The sequence below is a fragment of the Chrysochloris asiatica genome, unplaced genomic scaffold, assembly GCF_000296735.1.
Source record: "Chrysochloris asiatica unplaced genomic scaffold, ChrAsi1.0 scaffold00183, whole genome shotgun sequence".
Lineage (NCBI taxonomy): Eukaryota > Metazoa > Chordata > Mammalia > Afrosoricida > Chrysochloridae > Chrysochloris > Chrysochloris asiatica.
This window is the reverse complement of record NW_006408701.1, coordinates 4,272,433-4,281,850: the sequence shown is the minus strand read 5'-3', so window position 1 is coordinate 4,281,850 and position 9,418 is coordinate 4,272,433.

The following is a 9,418-nucleotide window of genomic DNA, read 5'->3' as shown; positions in this document are numbered from 1 at the left end:
AGTTTATCTTAGTTTAATCTTAGATTTCAATCACAATAGTAATAAACAGGGGTCATTTTTCCTAACTTACTATGTTCAGATGTGGAATTTCTGTCTTCTAGGAGGAAATGTGACTTCACATTGGTGCCAATGGGCAGACAATTCTATCTGTGCAGCATAGGAGAAGTTTGGAATGCACTTAATAACTGGTTTTTACACCTTGATTTCAAGGTGCAAAGTAATTGATCATGAATCACTAATTTCAGTCTTTGAAACCAGTAGGTGCTTAATATTTTTTATTTGACTGATGCCCATTTAAACTTTATGGGTTCTATTAATAAAAACAACATTTAGGACCCCAATTTATTGTCATCTATTGACTCTTCCAAGTTATAATGAGGGGTTTTATGCAAATTTCCAAACTAGCATACAACTTTTAAAAACCATACTGAATAGGAGGAGTTGCTGCCTGCCTTCTGTACATGCTATGCTGTGTTGTGGTCCGTAATACCAAATCTTGCTAAAGATGGTACATCTTTGAGTCCTTGGCTTGACTATACAACCTTGAGCGAGCTATACGGTTTGTAAGTTTTGCCATTTCCATTGGAGAGCTGTTTATGTGAAGTAGCTCAGAGTTGCAAATATCACATGTGAATGAGATTGTAACTTTCAGAAATGTCTGTATTGTATTGGAAGACTTGGCCATATATCTGAAGTTTGAACCTATATGTTTCAATTTGGTATGCTAAAAAGGTATTGAATTAATGTAACAATCTCTTTTTCCTTCATAATATTGCAATCTCAGTTCAGAATTTATCTGAAAATATAAAACCCGAATGATTTCTATATAGTAATTGGAACTGTAAAGGTAACTTGTGTGTGATTCTTAATACACAGATAAAATGTTTTTATTCCTAAAAAAAAAAAAGAAAGAAAGAAAGAAAGATCTTGGGCAGCAGATTTGCCTAATGCACTACATTGTTTTATTTCTTAAATGCTGCTTCCATGAGTGTTGATGGTGGATCCAGGCATAATGAAATCTTTGACAACTTCAGTTTTTTCTCCATAATCTTGTTTATTTGTCCAGCGGTGAGGATTTTTGTTTTCTTTACATTGAGATGAAATCCATATGGAAGGTTGTGGTCTTTGAATTTCATCAGTAAGTATTTTAAGTCCTCTTCACTTTCAGCAAACAAGATTGTATCATCTGCATAGTGCAAGTCGTTAATGAGTCTTCCTCCAATCCTGATGCCACGGTTTTCTTCATATAATCCAGCTTCTCGGATTATTTGCTCAGCATACAGGTTGAATAAGCATGATGAAAGAGTACAATCCTCTTGCACACCTTTCCTAATTTAAAACCATTCAGTGTCCCCATGTTCTATTTGAACAACTGCCTCTTGGTCTATGTACAGGTTCCTCATGAGCACAATTAAGTATTGCAGAATACTCATACTTCACAATGTTGTCCATAGCTTGTTATAATCCACACAATCAAAGGCTTTTGTAAAGGCACAGGTAAACATCTTTCTGGTATTCTCTGATTTCAGCCAAGATCCATCTGATGTCATGAATGAGAATCCCCATTCCATGTCCTCTTCTGAATCTGGCTTGAACCTCTGGGAGTTCTCTGTCAATGTATGCTTGCAGCCATTTCTCTATTACCTTTAGTAAAATGTTACTCTCATGGGATATTAAAGATATTGTCCAATGATTTCTGCATTCTTTTGGGCCACCTCTCTTTGGAATGGTCATAAATACGGATCTCTGGTAGGCACTTAGGTTCTTTCAATCTTTCAATGCTTATGAATAGTGTTCCAATGAACTTGGGAGCACAAAATTTTTTGTGCTATTGAGTCTATTTGTGTCATGGCTATTATTTCTGTAGGATATATACCTAGTAGTGGGATTACTGGACCATATGGCATTTCTAATTTTTATAAATTCTTGCAGTATATGATTCCAGCATTTCCACACCCCTGTCTGCATTTGCTGTTTTCATTTTTTGGTATGTCTTATAGTTTAAATCATTTGATATTAATGCTGGTGTGAGATGATATCTTATTGTTGTTTTGATTCACAACTCTGAAGGCTAATGATCAACAGCATTTTTTTTTTATTTATTCGTTTATTTGCCCCCTGATGTACCTCTTTGGTGAAGTATCTATTCATGTCTTTTGCCAAATTTTTTAAACTAGATTATCTGTCTTATGCTTTTTATGGTGTTGAATTTTTCTATAACTTTTTAAAGATTAATCCACTATCAGATATGTCACTGCCAAACCTTTTCCTTAGTCTGTCAGTTCTCTTATTACTATTTTGGTAAAATATTTTCATATACATAAGTGTTTAAAATTTAAGCCATCTTGTTTGTATCCTACTGTTTGTGTCTTTTTAGTTATTTTTGATGGTGTATTTAAGCTATGTATTGAAGTCCCTAAGTGTGTTCTCATTTATTCTGTAATGATCCTTATAATTTTACATTGACATCTTTAATCCATCTTGAATTTTTTAAAATATAGTGTGAGATATGAAAATTGTTTCACTTTTCTGAAAGTAGATATCCAATTTTTTGTAGCACCATTACATAAAAAGATCATCTTTCCCCCACTTAATGGGTTTTGGATGTTTGTCAAAGATTTAACTATCTATGTTGTTGTTGTTGTTATTGTCAAGTGACATCAAGTTGGTTCCGACCCATAGTTACCCTATATAGAGTTTCTGAGGCGCAGCTGATGAACTTAAACTATTGATCTTGTGGTTCAAACTGACTATTTAGTCCAGTGAATTAAACTCACAGAACCCTATAGGTAGATAAATGTACTTCTGGATTATAATTATGATCCATTGGTGTGTCATTAAATCAGTACCAGGTTATTTTGACTACTGTGGCCATGCATTAGGTTTTGAGATCTGGAATTGTTAGACCTTCTAATTTGTTCTTCTTTAGTAGTGCTTTGCTTATCTGGGGTTTCTGTCTTTCAATATAAAGATGATAGTTAATTTTCTAATATTTTTAAAGAATGGTGTTGAATATGAATTAGGATTGCATTGTATCTGTAGATTGATTTGGGTAGTATTGAAATGTTTGTAATGTTAAGTCTTCCTATCTATGAGCAAAAAGACAAGGTATATTCTATTTATGTAGGTCTCTTTAAGTTTCTTGTAAGTGTTTTGTAATTTTCTTTGTGTAGGTCTTTCGTAAATCTGCTTAGATTTATTCCTAACCATTTCAGATTTTGGATGAGTATTATAAATGGTTATTTTTTTCTGGTTTCTTTTCAGAGTTTTGTTAATATAAAGTAATCTGACTGGTTTTTGTATGCTTATCAGCACAACTTTGCTGAATCCTCCCACTAGTTCCAGTAGTTTTTTTGTTGAGGTTTTGTAATTTTCCATATTTAGGATCATATCATCTGCAAATTCAGTAGTTTTACTTTTTCTTTACCAGTTTGGGTGCCTTTTACTTCCTTTTCTTGCCTTATTGCTCTTACTAGGATTTCCATTACTATATTCAATAGGAGTGAGAAAGGGCATCATTGTTTGGTTCTTGTTCACAAGGAATTGCTTCATCTATCTCTACTGAAGACTCTTGGTGTGGTGCTGTAGGATCAGCACTGGACTTTAAACCACAATGTTGGAAGTTCAAACCCAGCAGCTGCTCCTGTTGTTGTTGTTGTTGTTGTTGAGTGCCATCGAGTCGGGTCCGACCCATAGCGACCCTGTACAGGGTTTCCGAGGGTGTACTAGGAAACCCTAAACAGGGTCACAATGAGTTGAAACCAATTCGATGACACTTAACAACAATAACTCTCTATTGAGAGTAATGTTGGTCGTCGGTTTTGTACATGGGCAGGTCAAAAAGTATTCCTACAGAATCAATGTTGTTATTGTTCTTAAATGCCTTAGAATCAGTTCTGACTCATAGTGACCCTGTATAGGATTTCCGAGGTGTAGCTGGTGAATTTGAACCACCGATCTTGCAGTTCGAACAGACCTTGCGGTCCAGTGCATTATATCGTAGAAACCTTATTTAAGCAAACTGGTGTGGTGCTGCAGGTTAATGTGCCAGACTGCAAAGCCGTTTGAACTGCAAGGTCGGTGGTTCAAGCTCACCAGCTGCTCCTAGAAAACCCTATACAGTGTCGCTATGGGTCAGAACTGACTCGACAGCACTTCCTAGCAAAACAACAATATCATGTTTGGTAAAGTAGAGGGTCAGAGAAAAAGAGAAAGACCTCCAGCGAGATGGATTGGCCAAGTGGTAGCATCAGTGGGCTCAAACATGGCAACAATAGTGAGGTTGGCCCAGGATCGGGCAGTGTTTCGTTCTGCTGTGCATAAGTTCACTATCAGTCGGCACCAACTCAATGGCGCCTAACAACAACAACAACATAAAAATGTGAACCTCTTGTTTCTGGCAAATCTTTCATTTAGGTCTATATGGTTCTAAAGGTAGCATTTCCATCTATTTAACCCTTCCATCAAAGAATCCTGCACTCTATAATTGACACCAAGTTAAAACAGCAGTTTTGGATTCCTTGAGGCACACAGATGGTGTTTCTTTTACATGTTCTTTGAGTTGAACTAAAAGAAGTCTGAAGGGGTAAGTAAGATCAGTGATGTAGGGTGGATGGGGTAAGGTATCCCAACAAAATCATAGTAGGACAGCCCTTGCTATCTTCAAAGAAGGAGCAGGTGCATTGTCATGATGCAACTTTCCTGGCCTTTTTCTTACCAATGCAGTTTTCTATTTTCAGAATAATCCCACATGATCATCCTGTGTCCTTTGAGAAAATCTATCAAAATTACTTATTTGGAATCCAAAAAAACCAGTTACTATAACGTTCGGAATTGACCACTCATCTTGAATTTAATTGATCTAGCAGATTCATTAGGAAGCCTAGGAAGCCACGGTTTACATAGCACATCTTCTTCTTCCTTTTTTAAGGCACCCTAATGCACTGGGCTGCAAGGTTTGTTTGAACCACAAGGTCGGTGGTTGAAACTCACCAGCCACTGCTCAGAAACCCTATACAGGGTGGTTATGAATCAGAACCGATTGACAGCACTCAACAACAACAAGAAGACTAAGACAAGTGTATTAATAAGATAACTTGTCTGCATCAAGTTATCTTGGAACATGTTTGAACATGCTTTGTTTATAATAAGCTTGTGCATTTGTGAATTGGAACCCTAGTGGCAATACTTTTTTAAATTACCCTTGTATAAACTGCTGTTTATGTGTTCCATTTCATTTTTGACAATTTCAACCATCAACACTCATGGAAGCAGCAGTCAAGAGATCAAACAACATATTGCATTAGGTGACTCTGCTGCACAAGTCCTTTGTAAAGTGTTGAAGAGCAAAGATGTCAGCTTGAGGATTAAGGAACACCTGACCCAAGCCATTGCATTTTCAATAACATCATATGCATGAGAAAGTTGTACAGTAGATAAAGAAGACCATAGAAGAATTTATGCTTTTGAGTTATGTTGTTGGAGGAGAGCATTGAAAGTGCCATGGGCTGCCAAAAGAACCAACAGATCTGTGATGGAAGAAGTGCAGCCAGAGTTGCTCCTTGGAGGCCAGGATGGCCAAACTTCGTCTCTCATACTTCAGACACATTGCCAGGTGGGACCAGTCGCTAGAGAAAAATATCATGATTGGTAAGGTGGAAGGTCAGAGAAAAAGAGGAAGACCCCAGTGAGATGGATTGGCAAAGCATCAGCATCAATGGGCTCAAGCATGGTAACAATTGTAAGGTTAGCCCAGGACCAGGCAGTGTTAGAGGTCTTCAATAAGTTTGTTGAAAAACAGAATTGAAAGGTAATGAAATTTTTCTGTAAAATTTTTAATGCCTCTCCTATACCCTTAATTATGTTGATTAATAACCTTTCTATTCCTATTTTATGGAGCATTTTAATCAGGAATAGGTGTATTTTGTTTTATGTTTTTTCTCCATAAATTGGTATGATCATGTAGTACTTTTCTTCTACTTATGGTAAGAATTACATTGTTTGTTTTTCTAATGCTGAATTGTTCATGTATGAATTTCATTTGGTCACTGCATACACACATTTTTTTCTTTGATATGCTATTGAATTCTATTGGCATTTATACTCATAACATACACTGGTCTGTAGTTTTCTGGTTTGAGTATCAGGGTTGCTTGCTTCATAGAATGAATTTTGGAGTATTTCATCTTTCTCTATGTTCTGGAACAGTTTTAGTAGAATTGGTATCTGCTCTTCTCTGAATGTTTGGTACAATTCATAAGTGAAGCTGCCTGAGCTAGGCCTTTTTTGTTGTTGAAAGTTTTTCATGCTTTTTATGCTGTTCAAAGTTTTTTTTGTGATGAGTCTATCTATTCAAACTTTCTCTCTCGGACTGCGTTAGTTTGGGTAATCTGTTTCTATAAATGTGATCATTTCTTCTAGATTTTCAAATTTGTTGGCGTACAGTTCTACATTTTATTCTGTTATTATACTTTTTATTCCAGCTGATTCTGTTGTAAAATAACCTATTTTATGTCTCGTTTGTGTTATTTTTGTTTTCTTTTCCTTTGCTAATTTTGTCATTGGTTTGTCAATTTCATTAAACCTTCAAAGAATCAACTTCTAGTCTCATTTTGTTTCTGCCTTGTTTTATTTCTGTTTTGATTATTTTTGCTAGAATGTATTATTTCCTTTCTTCTGGTGACTAAGATTTTTTTCCCCTTATTTCTTTCTTTCTAATTGCATTAGTGAATATTAGCACTCACCCATTGAATGGGGTGGCAGGAGGGGGACGTGTGGCTGGGTAGTGTGGACAAGGTTCTGTCTCTCACTAGGTAAGACAAAAAAATAAAATAAAATAAACAAGGGAAGGAAAAAGAAAATAAAAGAAAAGCCTTATAAAAAGGAGGTGGAGGGGATGAAAGAAGAAAAAGAGAAAGATTTTTTTTAAATGACAAAAAACACAAAGCAAAAAGAAGGGAATCAAAAAAGAGACAAAATACTAAAAGAAAGAAAAGCAACAAAAACAAGGGAAAGGAATGAAAAAAATCTAAAGAAAGGAGAAAGTTAGGACTCTGGGGTGTAGGGCAGTGCTTCTACTGGTCTAGAGGTGGCAGGTGTATGGCAATTAATTAGGGACAATGTGCTCTACCAGCCATGGTGGTGGCAAGTGTCATGGTACCTAGACCACGCTGGTGTGCTGTGCCAGCCAAGGAAGAAGAGCACATGCCTCCACATGTAGTGATGGTGTACACTTAGTGTCAAATACACATGGGAGCCCTTCTGACTTCAGGTGGGACAGGGTAGTATGGGGGCATGTCACCATCCTACAGGAGAGAGGGTTGAGGGGTGGCTACAATTCTTGTCTCCAGGAGAGTGTAGGGATTAAAAAGGAGATCACACTTTTCTATTTTTTGGTCACCAGTGTGGACAGTGGTGCAGTCTGGGCCAATGGAATTGCTGTTTGCAAAAATTCAAACCTGCTACACTGTACGGGGTAGTGAAAATTTACTATTTTCTCTCCTTGTTTTCTAATTGGCATTTGGTATCTACTACTTTATCCTCTCCTTTGAAGCTCAGGGTTTCAGGATTTTCATCCATATTTGTTTCATGAGTCTTTGTTGTATAGGTTCTGGATAGCATGTCTGCCTAGTCCACCATCTTACTGGAAGTCAGTTGCTTCATTTTCTAGGTTTTTTATTTTATTTTATTTTTTATGTTTGTGTGTGTGTATTTATGTTTTATATACATTTCAGTAGCATAGTTTACATACTTCAAATTGTATAACAGTATTCATGAATTTTTTTCCATATTATCCCATCACCATTAACATAATCTTGCTGATCCTAACATTTACTTTTTGTCAAGATTTATTTTTGGATGCTATTTTTGCTATTGATAAAATGACTTTCTAATTTAATTTCATATTTTTACTGTTAACATGATTTAGCACATGGAATTAATTTGAATTTTCAGTGAAGGAAAAAAATGAATAATTGCTAAAATTAAGAAATTACCTTACCATTTACATTATTAATTTTGTTTTACTTTATTTCTTAAATGATGGGCACATCCCCTATTATCCCAAACCTTGAAAATTAGAGTTTTATGATAACTTAATCTCAGAGTGTAGATCACAACACTTAAAAGATAGCAAGTGAATACATCATTTACTATTCCTGGCCTAGTTTAGCTACAGAATAATTTGAAATATTTTAATTGATACCCGCAATACATTTTTGTTTGATTAGAGTTTTAAATGAGAGCCAAGAGCAATGGTGACCTTTAAATATCCTATTCATTCTAAGACTGCAGTAGATGATTTAAAACCAATTAATTATAAGCATTATAAGTAAATGAGTTATTAGCATTCATGAATCCTATAACAGCTAATTTGTTCGTGTTCCCAAATCCTTCAAGTGCCTATTGTATAATTTTTTTGAGATGTAACCATAGGAACTAAGTGGTTGGCAACATAAACCTTCACAATTGATGGCAGGAAGTTTTTACCTTTTTGGATTATATTGAAATATATATGGAATCTAGGTAATTTACCTCAAGGACTACTGTTCTGTTCAAAGTTAAAAAGTTGTCTTACAACTATTTCCTAGAGCTTATGTATTCAACAAGCATTTACAGAGTACTTCCTTAGTGCCATGTTAGATACCATAAGGGATAAAATGGGAATCAAAACCATTACCATCCAGAAGCTTAAAACATGAGAGGAGAGGTGCAGCATTTGCCCAAGTTAGTGTGCCCCAGAATATGTTATGAATTATATGACAGAAATAAACCAAGATGTTTCCTTATAAAATCATTTTTGCACAACTGTTAGTATGAAGTAAGGAGGCCTGGTAGTGTAGTGGATTGTGAGCTGTACTGCTAACCTTAAGATCAGCAGTTTGATTCTTCCAGTCACTCTGTAGAAGAAAGACGAGGCTTTCTGATCCTATAACTAGAATGGACTTCTGATCCTATGAAATAGAATGGACTTGGTGGCACACAATCACCACCATTACCTCTTGCCCCAGAAAAGGATATTAGCATACAAATAAAATACCTTTAATCAGTAGCCCAGGCAATATATGCAAATCTGTACCTGTGTTACAAGATGGAGACTGAAAACAAACTAAAAAGAATGAAGGGCCTTGTCTCCCAGACCATTACTGCTGAGAGTGTGAATTGTGTGCTCCGGGCTGAGAACATACATTTATTTTTTTTAAAAAAAAGATTTTATTGTAAATTGAGTGAAAGTTTATAGTGTGGATTATCAATTTAACATTAAATAATCTTATTTTATTTCATTGCAATGATTACAATCCCCTCCATGTACCATCAATCAACAGTGTTGTTGTTGTTGTCAGGTGCTATCGAGTCGGAACCGACTCATAGCGACCCCATGCACAGCAGAACGAAACAATGTTCGATCCTGGGCCAACCT